Here is a 16,015-nt window from a genome sequence, read left to right on the forward strand (position 1 = left end):
TGACACAGGCAAACTGTACTTATAATATTTTGTTTCCAGTTTGTTGAATATATTTTAACTGTTTAATAAATTCTGTTCAATCTAGTCTTCAACACTTTGCCATGTGATCACTTTACTTTTTAACTGAAAGACTCTACTGGCGTAAGAACTTATTAGAGACTCTAAGTCAGATCCTAAAGAACCTTGTAGACAGGTTTTGACTGGATGATTGACAGATTCTGCATTGCTGTGGTCTGAATGTTTGTATCCCCCATCATCCTGCAAATTCCTATGTTGAAATCCAGACCCTCAAGATGATGGTATCAGAAGGCAGGGCCTTTGGGAGGTGATGAAGTCATGAGGAGTGTGCCCTCATGAATGCGATTAGTACCCTTGTAAAAGAGCTGTTTTCCCCTTTCTCTTTTTTTCTTTTTTGAGATGGAGTTTCGCTCTTGTTACCCAGGCTGGAGTGCAATGGCATGATCTCGGCTCATCGCAACCTCTGCCTCCCCGGTTCAGGCAATTCTCCTGCCTCAGCCTCCTGAGTAGCTGGGACTACAGATGTGCGCCACCATGCCCAGCCAATTTTTTGAATTTTCAGTAGAGACAGGGTTTCACCATGTTGACCAGGATGGTCTTGATCTCTTGACCTCATGATCCACCCACCTCGGCCTCCCAAAGTGCTGGGATTACAGGTATGAGCCATGACGCCCAGCTGTTTTCCCCTTTCTCTTATGTGAGGTTACAGTGAGAAGGTGCCATCTTTGAATCAGGAAACAGGTCTTCACCCAGCACTGAATCTGCTAGTACCTTGATCTTGGACTTCTCAGCCTCTGGAACTGTGAGGAATAAATTTCTGTGGTTTGTTAGCTACACAGTTAGGGAATTTGTTATAGCAGCCCAAACAGACTAAGACACCCATCATCTTGGCTACTAAGATCCCTGACAAAAGTTTTGGTTGCTATGGTTCTTTGGGGACCTTGGGGTGAGTTAAAGACAAAAACTAGTCAGAAGAATTATGATATTGTGTTGGTATGACAGTCTGTGAAAATTAGGTAAGATCTCCGTTTCAGCCTGAATCACATAGTTTCCAAAGATTTTAATTAACCCCCAGTGCTCTCCCTAATGGCACCTCCTATCTCAATGGAAGGGGGAAGCCTTGAAGACCAACTGATACCACCAGGTAACAGTTCTTTGTCCTCATGAGAATCGGACACGCTTAACAGACTTGGACAATTGTCTGTTGTTCTTTTTTTTTTTTTTTTTTTTTTTTTGAGACAGAGTCTCACTCTGTCGCCCAGGCTGGAGTGCAGCAGTGAGACCTTGGCTCACCGCAACCTCTGCCTCCTGGGTTCAAGTGATTCTCGTGCCTCAGCCTCCCGAGTAGTTGGGACTACAGGCACGTGTCACCAAGCCCAGCTAATTTTTTGTATTTTTAGTAGAGAGGGGGTTTCACCATCTTAGCCAGAATGGTCTCGATCTCTTGAGCTCGTGATCTGCCCGCCTCAGCCTCTCAAAGTGCTGGGATTACAGGTGTGAGCCACTGAGTCCGGCCAGTTGTCTGTTGTTCTTAAGGAGAGTACTGGAAGGAGCTGTGTGCGATTTCACGAAAGAGAAGTTGTATATTTACCACAAAGGAAAGAACATATTATATTATGTTTTCAAATTTCCGGTGAAAAGCCCATCTTTGTCCAGAAATGATATTTATTTGTTTTCTTGATATTTTACTAAAGAATATACACGGAAAGTCTCTCAGTGTCCAAATGAGATTTTTCAAAGGCAAGTTGTGATCGGATATCCCTATAAAATTTGCTCCAAATTATGTAAGAGATTTATATTTAAATAATAAAATTGTCCTGCAACTTCTGCACTGAGAAAGACAATAAAAGGGGTCAGAATACTTTAAGATGGCTGGGTGCGGCAGCTCATGCTTGTAATCCCAGCACTTGGGGAGGCCAAGGAGGGCGGATCACTTGAGGCCAGGAATTCAAGACCAGCCTGACCATCATGGTGAAACCCCGTCTCTACTAAAAATGCAAAAATTAGCCAGGCGTGGTGGTGGGCACCTGCAATCCCAACTACTCAGGAAGCTAAGCTAGGAGAATCTCTTAAGCCCACGAAGTGAGGGTTGCAGTGAGCAGATCTCATATCACTACACTCCAGCCCCAGCCTGGGGGACAGAAGGAGACTCCATCTCAAAAAAAGAAAAAAAAAAGGATACCTTAAGGTGGACACCTGGTTTGGCAGCCGTCCCCTCTGTCATCTGCTTTCAAAGATCAAGTAAATTGAACTTATTCTGGAATCCTGAACCACATGGATGATCAAAGCCATTTGACTTTAGAAAGAAGGCAGAAACCATGTATATAATATAGAAGTATTTCTTGACACTACATTTTGATGTCCTGACATTTCCAACTCATTAAGAGTAAAATAATCAAATTATGATTTGGACTAAACAAAAGAGGTATCATGTTTTGGGAGACCCTAAAACAAGCCCACATAAGAAAGAGGCAGAAACAGAGGTACTTATTACTCTTTTATCTAGTGGTCTTGTCTTACCCTTTGCTCTTCCAAGATTTATGAGGTGACCAATAAAGTCATTTTTTAAAAGACCTAGTTCCTCTACATTATTATTGGTGAAGCTGGTTATTTATTTTTAAAAAATGGAGAGGAAACAGTAATATATAGGGACACAAAAAGTACCTAGAAGAACAATAGAAAGTAAATAATGTAAGTGTCTAGTCATGGATATCCTTTTTTCTGGAGGAACTCAGTAGCAAGCAGGGTCTGAAGGAAGGCATAAAAGCTTTCTGCTCTGATGACTTATCAGGGTTCTCTACTATCGGATATATTCTAAGTATTAATATTGCTCAATACTAACAGAATGGCAATCAGAACCACAGAATATTAGAACTGCAAAGGTTTTCCCAGTCTAGTATTTTTCAAATTTTATTTAGCTATAAAGCTTATAATATTTAATAAAGGGAGGGAGGGAGGGAAGGAATGAAGAAGGAAGGAAGGGAGGAAGGAAAAGAGGAAGGGAGGCAGGGAAAGAAAAAGGGAGAGGGAGAGGGAGAAGGAGGGGGAGAGAGAGAGAGAGAGCGAGCGAGAGAGTGCAGACACTATGCAATATGTAAAGCAGATAAAACAGGAATAGCTTTGCCCAAAGAAATTAAGAAGAGAGCTTACTAGCTTCCACTTTCTTCTCCATAGAGTCCTTCGTATCTTCTAGAGAATTCCTTAGTCTTCTGGAACACATATTTTAAACCAATCATTCTAATCCAAATTTCTTTTACAGAGGAAAAAAATAGGGTCCCATTGGGGGAAATCATTATGCAAAGCCATAGCCAAAATTCAGATCTTCTGGCATCAAATTCAAGGCTTAGAGAAAGAAACCGTCCTCCTTCCAACAGCTGTGATAGAAAGATGAGCCCCAAAGATGTCTCTGCTGAGCTATGTTAGTTTCCTGATAGAAAACATGAAGCAAAATCCAAGCCTAGAAGCGATCAGGAAATTGGTCTTCTTAACAAGATAATGAGCCTGAGAAAGTGAGGTTACACTTTACTGGCAGCTCCACGTGCTGTTGCCAGAGTGAGCTCCAGAACGAAAGTGGCAGTGGGCCCATCTGCCCACCTTGAGTGTAAGTTGTATATGATGCTATCCACAGTTCAATCTAACACATCCTGCAATTACACAGAAATTTTTTCCATTTATTCTTCTTTTTTTGAGATGAAGTCTTGCTCTGTCGCCCCAGCTGGAGTGCAGTAGCGTGATCTCGGCTCACCGCAACCTCCGCCTCCACGGTTCCAGCGATTCTCCTGCCTCAGCCTCCCAAGTAGCTGGGATTACAGGCATGCACCACCACATCCAGCTAATTTTTGTATTTTTAGTAGAGACAGGGTTTCTCCATGTTGGCCAGGCTGGTCTTGAACTCCTGACCTCAGGTGATCCACCCGCCTCGGCCTCCCAAAGTGCTAAGCCACCATGCCCAGTCACATTTTTCTTTCTTTTGAAGGAACAATATATTAACCCATAAAAACATAAACAGTGTTAGCACAGAGAAAATCATGGCCAGACTACTGGCCTTCTGTGCCATGTTTTTATGTTTGAGAAACTCACAATAATACACCAAGCTTAGTCAAAATAGCTCCGCTGTGATTTGTTTAAAAGGAAAATGTTTGGAAGCTCAGCTGAAGGCCATGGGAACTCATGGAAACTTGTGGAGGGTAACCACCGCAGGTTTTCAGGGAATGGGGTTGGTGGTAAACTCCACCTACCCGTGGAATAAGAACTGCTTACAGTGATCGCACACCAAGTGCCCACTTTGAGCAAGACCCTCTAAAGGCACTTTACATTGAGTGTTTCTAATGGTCACTACACACCCCCAACATGAAGGGTATATTGTTATCCTCATTTTTCATGTTAAAAAAATAGGCCAGGCATGGTGTGGCTCACACCTGTAATCCCAGCACTTTGGGAGGCTGAGGCGGGTGGATCACAAGGTCAGGAGTTCAAGAACAGCCTGGCCAAGATGGTGAAACCCCGCCTCTACTAAAAATATAAAAATTAGCTGGGTCTGGTGGCAGTAGGCACCTATAATCCCAGAAACTTGGGAGACTGAGGCAGAGAATTGCTTGAACCTGGGAGGTGGAGGTTGCAGCGAGCCAAGACTGCTTCACTACACTCTAGCCTGGGCAACAGAGGGAGACTTCATCTCAAAAAAAAAAGAAGCCGGGCATGGTGGCTGACGCCTATAATCCCAGCTCTCTGTGGGAGGATGAGGTGGGTGGATCACTTGAGGTCAGGAGTTCAAGACCAGCCTGGCCAACATGGTGAAACCCTGTCTCTACTAAAAATACCCAAAAAATAATAATAAGCCAGGCATGTTAGCGCTTTCCTGTAATCCCAGCTGCTAAGGCAGGAGAATTGCATGAACCCCCTAGGAGGTGGAGGTTGCAGTGATCCAAGATCACACCACTGCACCCCAGCTTGGGCGACAAAGCAAGGCTCCATCTCAAAAAAAAAAAAAAAATAGCTGAGCACAGAGAAGGTTAGTAACCCTGCCAAGTTTATTTATAGGGAAGCTGGAAAACCAGTATTCATTCATTCAACAAATGTGGAGTCAGCACCTACAGCATGATAGGTGCTGGAAGAGTCCGTGGGGAATGAACAAGAACAGCAATAGCCACTCTCATGGGGCTTACAGTCCAGGGAGGACACAGAGAAGGGAAGAGCCACAATGGAGTTTGGGAAGCGCTGTACCAGTAGAGGCACAGAGTATCTATGAGTCACAGCGGAAAAACCAATCCAGACATGAGGATTGCCTGCTTAGCTTCACAGCCTCTCATTCATATTGACACTGAACCTTTCATGAGGAAAACCAGTGTGACCTCAGATAATCTCCCCAGAGCACCTAATAGCCTTCTCTCTAAGCCTCTCAGCAGAAGAGCTTCAAGTTCAAGTTGTATAAGCCTTCAAGTAGAAAGAAGCAATTATCTCTCTAGGTTTGCACCACACAAGTGCCTAGGAAGGGCATTGTTAAGCATACTGACTGCTTAAACTTTCACTTGTCTAATAATAAATTGATAAATAGTACCTGGTATGTAAATTTCACTTGGGGAACTTATGCAATGTGGCAGAAGGCTTCCCTTCTCTTAATTACTAAGAATGAGTCCTCCAACGCAGAAATATCCCCCAGGAGATGCCCACAGTGCAGCAATGGATATTTTTACCTCTCCACACCCACATCCTACCATATTTCTCAGGGATGCTGTCCCCTCCGAATCCCTCCCACCACCTCCTATGGCACCACATGTCCTTTAGCTGAGAAGGCAAAAAGCACCTTCTTGCAATAAACCCCTGTGAAGTTCTCCCCTTCCTTTTTCCCTCCCTAGGTTTCCCCCCATTGCCCCCTCCTCTTTTATACCTTCTCTAATCTTAACCACCTTCCTGATTCTGCTTGCTCCGACTTGTACTTTTTGTAGCTCTTTTTTTCTTCTTCTTCTTCATCATCTTCAATAAAATCAATCCAAAGGGGAAGTAAAAGACAGGCTGAAGATACTGTTCTGCTTCACTTATGAACAAGGGGCCTGTCTTCCATCTCAATGAATCACAAACTTGCTGCACACTGAAATCACTTGGATCTTTAGGAATCCCTCGTCCTGACTCCCACCCCAGCCATTCTGGTCTCACAGGAAGTGGTGCAGCCTGGACATCAGCAATTTGAAAAGCTCCCGGAGTGATTCTAATGTGCACCAAATTTGGGGGCTACTACACAGTTCTGCTTCTCACATGCACACCCACATTAGACATGGCCTCTGAATGGCAGACCTGGGCACCTGAGGTCAACGGAGTCCATTTTTAAGATTCACAGCCAGGCCAATCCCTCCAGAACCAGCCCTTGTCCCTTTTGCTGGTCTCTAATTCAGACTGTCATCCTGAGAGAATATAAAAACAAGCAGGAAAAAGCTTTTTGGGAGTCAAAGCTAGAAAGAGCCCTGAGCTGCTCAGCAAAAAAAAAAAAAAAAGAGACCTTAACTAATTTTTATATTAGCCTGCCAAGTACAGTCTTAAAGCGAATTTATTATACATACAGGAAATGTTGACCTCAGTCAAAACTATCATTCTCTCTAACAGCTCCTCTTTTGGAAGGCAGAAGTGGAATCTATACTCTAAAAATGATCAAGCTGGAGCCCAGGAAGGTGGAAGCCTTGTCCTGGGGTCATACAGTTAATTTATGGTGGACTCAAATCAAGGAGAATTCAGATGACCTATGAAAATGGTTAGGGCCAAGCGTGGTGGCTCATACCTATAATCACAGCACTTTGAGGGGCCAAGGCGGGAGGAGTTTGAGACCAGCCTGGGCAACATAATGAGATGCCATCTCTACCCAAAAAAATTAAAAATTAGCTGGGCATGGTGGCATACGTCTTTAGTCCTAGGTTCTCAGGAGACTGAGGCAGGAGGTCAAGGCTGCAGTGAGCTATGATTGTGCCACTGCACTCTAGCCTGGCTGACAGAGCAAGACCTGGTCTCAAAAAAAGAGAGAGAGAGAAGGAAGGAAGGAAGGAAAGAAGGAAGGAAGGAAGGAAGGAAGGAAGGAAGGAAGGAAGGAAGGAAGGAAGGAAGGAAGAGAGAGAGGGAGGGAGGGAGGGAGGGAGGGAGGGAGGGAGGGAGGAAAGGAAGGGGAGGAAAGGAAGGAGGGAGGAAGACAGAAGGGGAGGAAGGGAAGAAAAAAGGAAGGGAAGGGAGGGAGGAGGGAAGGAGGGAGGGAGGGAGGAAAAGAGGAAGGGAAGCGGGGGAGAGAGGGAGGAAGGGAGGCAGGGAGGGAGGGAGGGAGGAAGGGAAGTTGACATCGAATTCTACTACCATTCTTAGGATCATACTAATAAACCATTACTACCACTAATTTTACAGCCATACTTTCATTTGGCTCTAATACTGCCCATAAATGAGAAAATGATGATGACTTCCAGACAGCATCTCTCCATGCTAGTATTAACCTCCTCCATCTCTACCAGTGTCCCTGGAGTGTCTGACAGGGTTTCCTGATGATGATACCACAAGGTTTTCGCTGAAAGGTGATGTATTACCTGAGTGATTGGGTGGTCCTTGAGAACAGCCACAAGGGTATGCAAGGTCATTTGGTTTCAAACACAGTCAGCTACCCAGAGGGAAAAAAGCCTGTGCTGAGTTATCTCAAGTTCCTAAACAGTGACTAACAACCTGATGTGGAGGAAGGCACTGGGTCAGCGATCCCAAGCCATGAGTCTCTGTCCTTGTTCTCTACTGACAAGCAGGGTGGTCTCGGACAGCCACACTGTTCCATCTGGGGGAAAAAAGGACCTTGGGCTGAACCATCCTGAAAGGCCCCTGAAATCCAGCTCTCAGATCCATGGATTTCACTATCTGATTCACAGAACAGCAATGCAACAAGCCACTTCCTTCGAGAGGCTGTTCCTGCTTCAGAAAGATTGATGGATAAGGACCCCAAATCCATAAATAAAGATAATACATGAGCCTGGCGAGGTAGCTCGGGCCTATAATCCCAGCACTTTGGGAGGCTAAGGCGGGCAGATTACCTGAGGTCAGGAGTTTAAAGCCTGGCCAACATGGTGAAACCATATAAAAAATACAAAATTAGCCAGGCATTGTGGTATGTGTCTGTAATCCTAGCTACGTAGGAAGCTGAGGCAGGAGAATCACATGAACCTGGGAGGCAGAGGTTGCAGTGAGCCAGGATTGCACTACTGGACTCCAGCCTGGGTGACAGAGTGAGACTCTGTCTCAAAAAAAAAAAAAATCTCCACCTAAGCCAAGCATAGGTGGAGATTTGCAGCTCCCTCAAGTTCCATAACCTTAACTGAATAAGCTTCTTGGAGTGAACTTGAAGTTGTGGGAATTATATGCCTCCTTGGATGACAGAGAAATCTGTTTGTGAGCAGAGAGGCAACGTAATGACAGAGAAACCAAGAGTTAAGATTGTCTAAGACAGTTCACATTTTAACTGTTTAGTCATCCCCATTAACATGTTTTAGTTGTGAAACTATAGTCCCTGATGGTTAGACAAGAAAGCACAGTCTCTATTGACATAAATCTTTTAGATCTTCACCAGACACTAGATTCCGCAGTTCATCTTTGGCTTCCAACAGAGCAATATGCACATTTCTTGTTCTTTAGTTTTATTCAGGAGAGATAAAACACTTATGTCTATTGTCTCAAAATGATGCTACTTTATAGAGTACTTTTCCTTGTATTTTTTTTTTTTTTTTTTTGAGACAGAGTCTCACTCTGTCGCCCAGGCTGGAGTCCAGTAGTGCAATCCTGGCTCACTGCAACCTCTGCCTCCCAGGTTTATGTGATTCTCCTGCCTCAGCCTCCCATGTAGCTAGGATTACAGGCACATGCCACAATGCCTGGCTAATTTTGTATTTTTATATGGTTTCACCATGTTGGCCAGGTTTTAAACTCCTGACCTCAGGTAATCTGCCCACCTTAGCCTCCCAAAGTGCTGGGATTATAGGCCCGAGCTACCTCGCCAGGCCCATGTATTATCTTTATTTATGGATTTGGGGTCCTTATCCATCAATCCTTCTGAAGCAGGAACAGCCTCTCGAAGGAAGTGGCTTTTTATTCAGCCAGGAACTGTGGAGGACTAGAGCCTCATCCACCAAGCTCTTCAAGAAGCAGCTTCTCTCCCCTTTTATAGGCTTACAACACTAAAGGGGAAACTGAGGTGAAACTATGTCATTGTCCATTTGCTGGACGTCAGACCTTACAATCTTTTGGCTTCATTGATTTGCTAACTCATATGCAGTGCTAGCGGGAACAGGCAGGGGAGGAGACTTACAGAGACAAGACATAGGCAGTAAACTATTAGTTGGCAGAGGCGTTTCCAGGAGGGAGCCTGGGCCATGCAGACATGCAGGCGTGACCCAGTGCCCGGCTCTAGCCGATAGGGATAACAGTCATTTGTAACTCGTTCAAGGCTTACAGACAGCAGAGATGCTGGGAACCAAAAAGGGAGTCATCTTCCCAACTCTTTGGTATTTTTTTTTTTCTCTTTTTCACCCTCCTTCCCATCTGGAGGAGAGGGAGAGGTGGAGGCCAGGAAGCAGAAAGAGGGGAGGGGTCTCCCCTCTCACTTTAAGATAGGTGGTATGGCATACTGCCCTATCTTACAGATGATAAAACTGAGGCCCGGGGGCTTAAATATTTCACTAGTAAATATCAGCACCTCTGCTGATTCAACTCTATCTTCCAACTTCATTTCTTGTTCATTTTTAGTTCAAAGCAATAAACTTAGAGTCAAAACTGATTTGCGTTTACAGTAGAAACTGATTTGGAGTTTACCACTTGATTTGGCGTCTGGGATTTGTCAGTTATGAAATAGGCTTACTTGGCCCAGTGTGGTGGCTCACTCCTGTAATCCCAGAACTTTGGGAGGCCGAGGTGGGCAGACTGCTTGAGGTAGCCTGGCCAACATGGTGAAAACCCACCTCTACTAAAAAAATACAAAAATTAGCTTGGTGTGGTGGCATGCTCCTATAATCCCAGCCACTCAGGAAGCTGAGGCAGGAGAATCACTTGAACCTGGAGGCAGAGGCTGCAGTAAGCCAAGATCTCACCAATGCACTCCAGCCTGGGAGACAAAGTGAGACTCCATCTGAGATAATTAATTAATATAAAAAAAGAAATGGTCTTAGTAGTATGAAACAAGGATCAATACTGGTTCATCATCAGAGTTGATGTCTATAGACTATACTGGAAGGCTCAGAGTCAGAATCTGGATTGGGCAAGCAGGCTCAAAGCATAAATGAGCCCTGAGCCCACAGACGCTGACCTTTATGAACCTCTAACACTTTATGAAACAACTAAACATCCCTATCAGTAAAAGAAGTCAGCATCGGCCGGGCGCGGTGGCTCAAGCCTGTAATCCCAGCACTTTGGGAGGCCGAGGCGGGTGGATCATGAGGTCAACAGATCGAGACCATCTTGGTCAACATGGTGAAACCCCATCTCTACTAGAAATTACAGGAAATTAGCTGGGCACGGTGGCGCGTGCCTGTAATCCCAGCTAGTCAGGAGGCTGAGGCAGGAGAATTGCCTGAACCCAGGGGGCGGAGGTTGCGGTGAGCCGAGATTGCACCATTGCACTCCAGCCTGGGTAACAAGAGCGAAACTCCGTCTCAAAAAAAAAAAAAAAAAAAAAAAAGACAGCATCATGTTGGAAGCAGTAGTGTTTCAGACTGACTGAAAATGGCATTGGCCTACGTTCTTACTACCCAACTGTAATAGAGCAGCATAACTGTCACCTGAGAGCTTGTTAACATGCAGAATCAAAGCCAACTGCAGTGGCTCATGCCTATAATTCTAGTACTTTGGGAGGCCAAAGCAAGAGGATCACCTGAGGCCAAGAGTTTAAGACCAGCCTGGGCAACACACTGAGACCCCTGTCTCTATAAAACAATGAAAATAAAAATTAGTCTAGCATGGTGATGTGCACCTGCAGTCCTAGTTACTCAGGAGGCTGAGGCAGGAGGATCGGTTGAGCCCAGGAGTTCAAGGCTGCAGTGAGCTATGATAGCACCACTGCACTCAAGCCTGGGTAACAGCACAAGACTCTGTCTCAAATAAGTAAAAACATAAATAAGTAAAATGCAGAATCTCCACTCCCTCAGATGCACTGAATCAGAATCTGCATTTTAACAAAGGTACCAGGTGGTTTATGTACACATTATGGCTGAGAAGAACTTCTCTGAACTTCCTGCATTCTTGTGGTTCCAAAGGCAATGATTTGATAAGCACAACTTCCTGTTGATGCTGGCAAGTGGGGTAGTTAGAGCAAGCCCATGGCTGGCATCCTGGACACTAAGTGTTCAGATATATGGGTCAACAAAAGCAATTATAACAACTGCAGAGGCTGGGCACGGTGGTTCATGCCTATAATCCCACACTTTGGGAGGCCGAGGCAGGTGGATCACTTGAGGTCAGGAGTTCAAGACCAGCCTGACCCACATGGTATAACCCCAACTCCACTAAAAATACAAAAATTGGCCAGGCACAGTGGCAGGCACCTGTAGTCCCACATACTAAAGAGGCGGAGGCAGGAGAATTGCTTGAAGCCAGGAGGCAGAAGTTGCAGAGCCGAGATCGCACCACTGCACTCCAGCCTGGGCAACAAGGCCAAAACACTGTCTCAAAAATAAAAATAAGAGGCCGGGCGTGGTCGCTCGTGCCTGTAATCCCAGCACTTTGGGAGGCCGAGGCGGGTGGATCACCTGATGTCAGGAGTTCAAAACCAACCTGGCCAACATGGTGAAATCCCGTCTCTACTAAAAATACCAAAATGAGACAGGCATGGTGGCGCATGCCTGTAATCCCTACTCAGGAGGCTAAGGCAGGAGAATTGCTTGAACCTGGGACGTGGAGGTTGCAGTGAGCTGAGATCGTGCCATCACACTCCAGCCTGGGCAACTTCATCTCAAAATAAATAAATAAAAATAAAAAATAACAATAGCAGAGCATTTAGCATCATGCCAGGTGCATGGGAGCCACGTAGAAAGTCACTTCTTGGTCCATTTTATGGGAAGAATCATGAGATTACCAGGCCTCCTCACTTTCCTCAATTTGAGCTTAAGAAGGTGAGAGTTGAGATTTCAAAAACTGCTGTCTCTGACTTTCCCTCTCACCACCTGGTATACAGAAGAAAGCTGGTTTTCTCCCTCTGCCCTCTCATTTGGCTTTTCTCTGGCTCTCCTCCTTGTTTCTCTTTTTTCCTCAATGCACTCACCTCTCCCAACACCCCCCAACACACAAATAGTTATATCTTCAAAGTTGAAGAAATGTGAAGATCCATCTCTTTTGATTAAGGCCCAGGAGAGAAGTTTCTGCAAAGACATTTGCATTAATTACCACATTAATTTCTTCTCCCAGGGCAAGCTCAGCAAACCTGAAAGTCTTCCTGCAGGCAAACACCTGCAAGACCCGGCAGTGGGCTGGGGGTTCAGGGTTAGTGAGGTGGCAATGACAGTGCTGGAAAGGAGCCTGCTAATGGCTTCCGCACAGGTGTTCAGCATTATAGGATGTTAATTGGGTAACAGGTGGAGGCACAGAGGGTGGAGTGAGCAGCAGAGTGAATACGGAAGAAACTGACTGCCGTAGCCTAATTTCAAACAGAGTGGAATTTTCCTTCTCCTTACTCTAGGTTAGACTGAGAATGTTCAGTCACAGTAGAATTGAACAGCACATCATCATGTACAACAGCTAATATTTATTGCTGCTTTCTAAGTGCCCAACACTGAGCTAAGTACATTGCACGTTTTATCCCTAATCTGCAAAGCAATTCTACAGAACAGGTATGAGAATCTTGGCTGTAAGAATGCCGAGGCCAAGGTTCACAACAAGATGAATAATTGCTCAAAGGCACCGTACATTGCAGAGCCAGCATTCTCTTCTGCTAAATCGTCTGTGTACCATCTTCTATATCTTTGTTCTTCTTATGAGAGGCAGCAAGCCTGTTAGATGCATATTGGTCACCCTCATTTAGAGTGTTGTCCTCCAGATCAATCCTGTCAATTGATGAAAGTCTAGAAACCATGTGAGAACTAACTAAATCTGAGATGGTCAAACTACCACCCAAATCCAAGCCTACCCTGTTTTTGTAAATAAAGTTCTATTGTGGCCGGGCAGTGGCTCATGCCTGTAATTTCAGCACTTTGGGAGACCAAGGCGGGCAGATCATGAGGTCAGGAGTTCGAGACCTGCCTGGGCAACACGGTGAAACCATGTCTCTACTCAACAGATGCTGGAGAGGATGTAGAGAAATAGGAACATTTTTACACTGTTGGTGGGAGTGTAAATTAGTTCAACCATTGTGGAAGACAGTGTGGTGATTCCTCAAGGACCTAGAAACAGAAATTCCATTTGACCCAGCAATCACATTACTGGGTATATATCCAAAGGATTATAAATCGTTCTACTATAAGGACACATGCACACCAATGTTCATTGCAGCACAGTTTACAATAGCAAAGACCTGGAACCAACCCAAATGCCCATCGATGATAGACTGGACAGGGAAAATGTGGCACATATACACCATGGAATATTATGCAGCCATCAAAAACGATGAGTTAGTGTCCTTTGTAGGGACATGGATGAACTTGGAAAATATCATTTTCAACAATCTGACACAAGAACAGAAAATCAAACACTGCATATTCTCATTCATAGGTGGGTGGTGAACAATGAGAACACATGGACACGGGGAGGGGAGCACTACACACTGGGGTCTGTTGGGGAGAAATAGGTGAGGGACAGTGGGGGGTGGGGAGTTGGGGAGAGATAGCATGGGGAGAAAAGCCAGATATAGGTGAAGGGGAGGAAGGCAGCAAATCACACTGCCACATGTGTACCTATGCAACAATCTTGCACGTTCTTCACATGTACCCCAAAACCTAAAATGCAATAAATAAATAAATAAAAACCATGTCTCTACTAAAATACAAAAATTTAGCTGGGCTTGGTGGCGGGTGCCTGTAATCCCAGCTACTTGGGAGGCTGAGGTGGGAGAATTGCTTGAACCCAGGAGGCAGAGGTTGCAGTAAGCTGAGATTGTGCCACTGCACTCCAGCCTGGGCAACAGAGCAAGACTCCGTCTCCAAAAATAAATAAATAAAGCTTTATTGCAAAACAGTTATATATTTAAATGTTGTCTGTGGTTCCTTTCGTGTGACAATTGCAGAATTGAGTGGTTGCAGCAGAGACTGTATGGACCACAAAGCCTGAAGTATTTTACACTATCTGCACATTTACAGAAGACTGCCCACCCCTGAGCTACATAAATCATTGCCCTTGACCATAATTGCAGAGACTCTATTCTGAATCACTACTCACCGCTGCTGAAGAAATTGGAAGTGTTTGGCCTGAAACAATGAAAACTCAAAGGCACATACTTGACACCACGTGGAAGTGGATTTGTTTGCAGGTCAATGGGTGGAAATTTCCAAGATGTCTTTTTTGGCCCAGTCTAAAGAATTGTCTGTTTCTAATGTTTATGAATTAACTTATAGGACAATGAGTTCTTCATTGCTATAAGTATTTAAATAGCCAGATGAGCATCCATCAGAAATGTCATAGAGGTTGTCTTCCATGACCTCTGTGATCCTTTACAACTCCTGTGATCTTATGACTTTGCAAGTCTCGATATTACTAATGAGCCAGGGAACCTTTTTTTTCCTGAGTCTCTGTGCCCTAGTCTACTAGATTAGCTCATCATTCCTCCCTCCCTTCACACCATAAGTATAATAACACTTAAGTTATCAAGTGTCAGTAAGGACTAAGCTATTGGGCCAAGTGCAGGGGCTCACTCATGCCTGTAATCCCAACAATCTGGGAGGCCAAGGCAGAAGGATGGCTTGAGGCCAGGAATTCAAGACCAGCCTGGGCAGCGTAGTAAGACTTCATCTCTACAAAAATGTATTTTAAAGTAGCCAGGCATGGTGGTGCATGCCTATAGTCCCAGCTACTCAGGAGGCTGAGGCAGGAGAATCACTTGAGCCCAGAAATTCAAGGCTGCATTGAGTTACTGCCTGCACTCCAGCCTGGGTAACAGAGTGAAATCCTGCCTCAAAAAGAAGAAGGAGAAGAATAAGCTAGTGCACTCACCTTGGCCAGGCATGGTGGCTCTCACCTGTAATCTCAGCACTTTAGGAAGCCAAGACAGGCAGATCGTCTGAGCCCAGGAGTTTGAGACCAGCCAGGGCAACATAGGGAGGCCCAGTCCCTAGAAAAAAATTTAAAAATTAGCCAGGTGTGGTGGCATGTATCTGAAGTCCCAGCTACTTGGGAGGCTGAAGTGGGAGGCTCACTTAAGCTTGGGATGTTGAATGTGCAGTGAGCCATGATTGCACCACTGCACTCCCATCTGGATGACCAGAGCAAGGCCCTGTCTCAAAAAAAAAATGCATCCACCGGTAAATGCCCCTTTTTTTCCCCAAATTCAACAATAAAAGATTTTTTAAACCAAAGAGACACAATTGCAATCAAAAACAAGATTAATGTATTCATTCAATTAATATCTATTGAGTGCTACTATATGCAGTATCTCAAATGTAGGGGCTGAAGCCACAGGTTTTTGACTCCTGGTCTGGAAACAGTCAGAGGTGGCTAAGAATCCAAGCCCTGTAGAATAACAAGGAAGAGGGAGACTAGGGTCAAGCTCAGAGGGAAAGGGGGTTGGAGAAGCTGTGACCAAGAGCCGAAGCTATAGTTTACATAAAACTTGCCTATGGTCAGACCACAGGAAAAAGAGGAGAGGCTGAGAAAGAGGCACACATGGAACCTGGACCCAGGCATTGCTGTATCCAAGATAATTCCCCATTATCACCGACAGGGAGGAGCCCTGATCTGTGAGTAAAGGACCTAATGTCCAAACTGAAGGTTCTACGCAAAGCGAGACTCCATAATAAAAAATTTTTTTAAAAAATGAAATCATGTATTTTGCAACAACATGCATGGAACTGGAGAACACTAT

The 16,015-nt window shown here is 44.8% G+C and overlaps 1 long non-coding RNA gene across 4 annotated transcripts in view; it reads right to left on the reverse strand.

The window, feature by feature from the left end:
* LOC128929089 (uncharacterized) overlaps positions 1 to 16,015 on the reverse strand; it is a 60,007-nt gene that overhangs the window by 21,192 nt on the left and 22,800 nt on the right. For 2 of the 4 annotated variants that reach the window (XR_013523115.1, XR_008475013.2), the window contains exon 6: positions 15,148 to 15,265. The exons of 1 other annotated variant lie outside the window; for it this stretch is intronic. This is a non-coding gene — a long non-coding RNA (uncharacterized LOC128929089). The remainder of the gene's footprint in view (positions 1 to 15,147; positions 15,266 to 16,015) is intronic. One more of the 4 variants, XR_008475014.2, reaches the window with a different exon arrangement.

This window comes from Callithrix jacchus, chromosome 10 (assembly GCF_049354715.1).
Source record: "Callithrix jacchus isolate 240 chromosome 10, calJac240_pri, whole genome shotgun sequence".
Taxonomy (NCBI): Eukaryota; Metazoa; Chordata; class Mammalia; order Primates; family Cebidae; genus Callithrix; species Callithrix jacchus.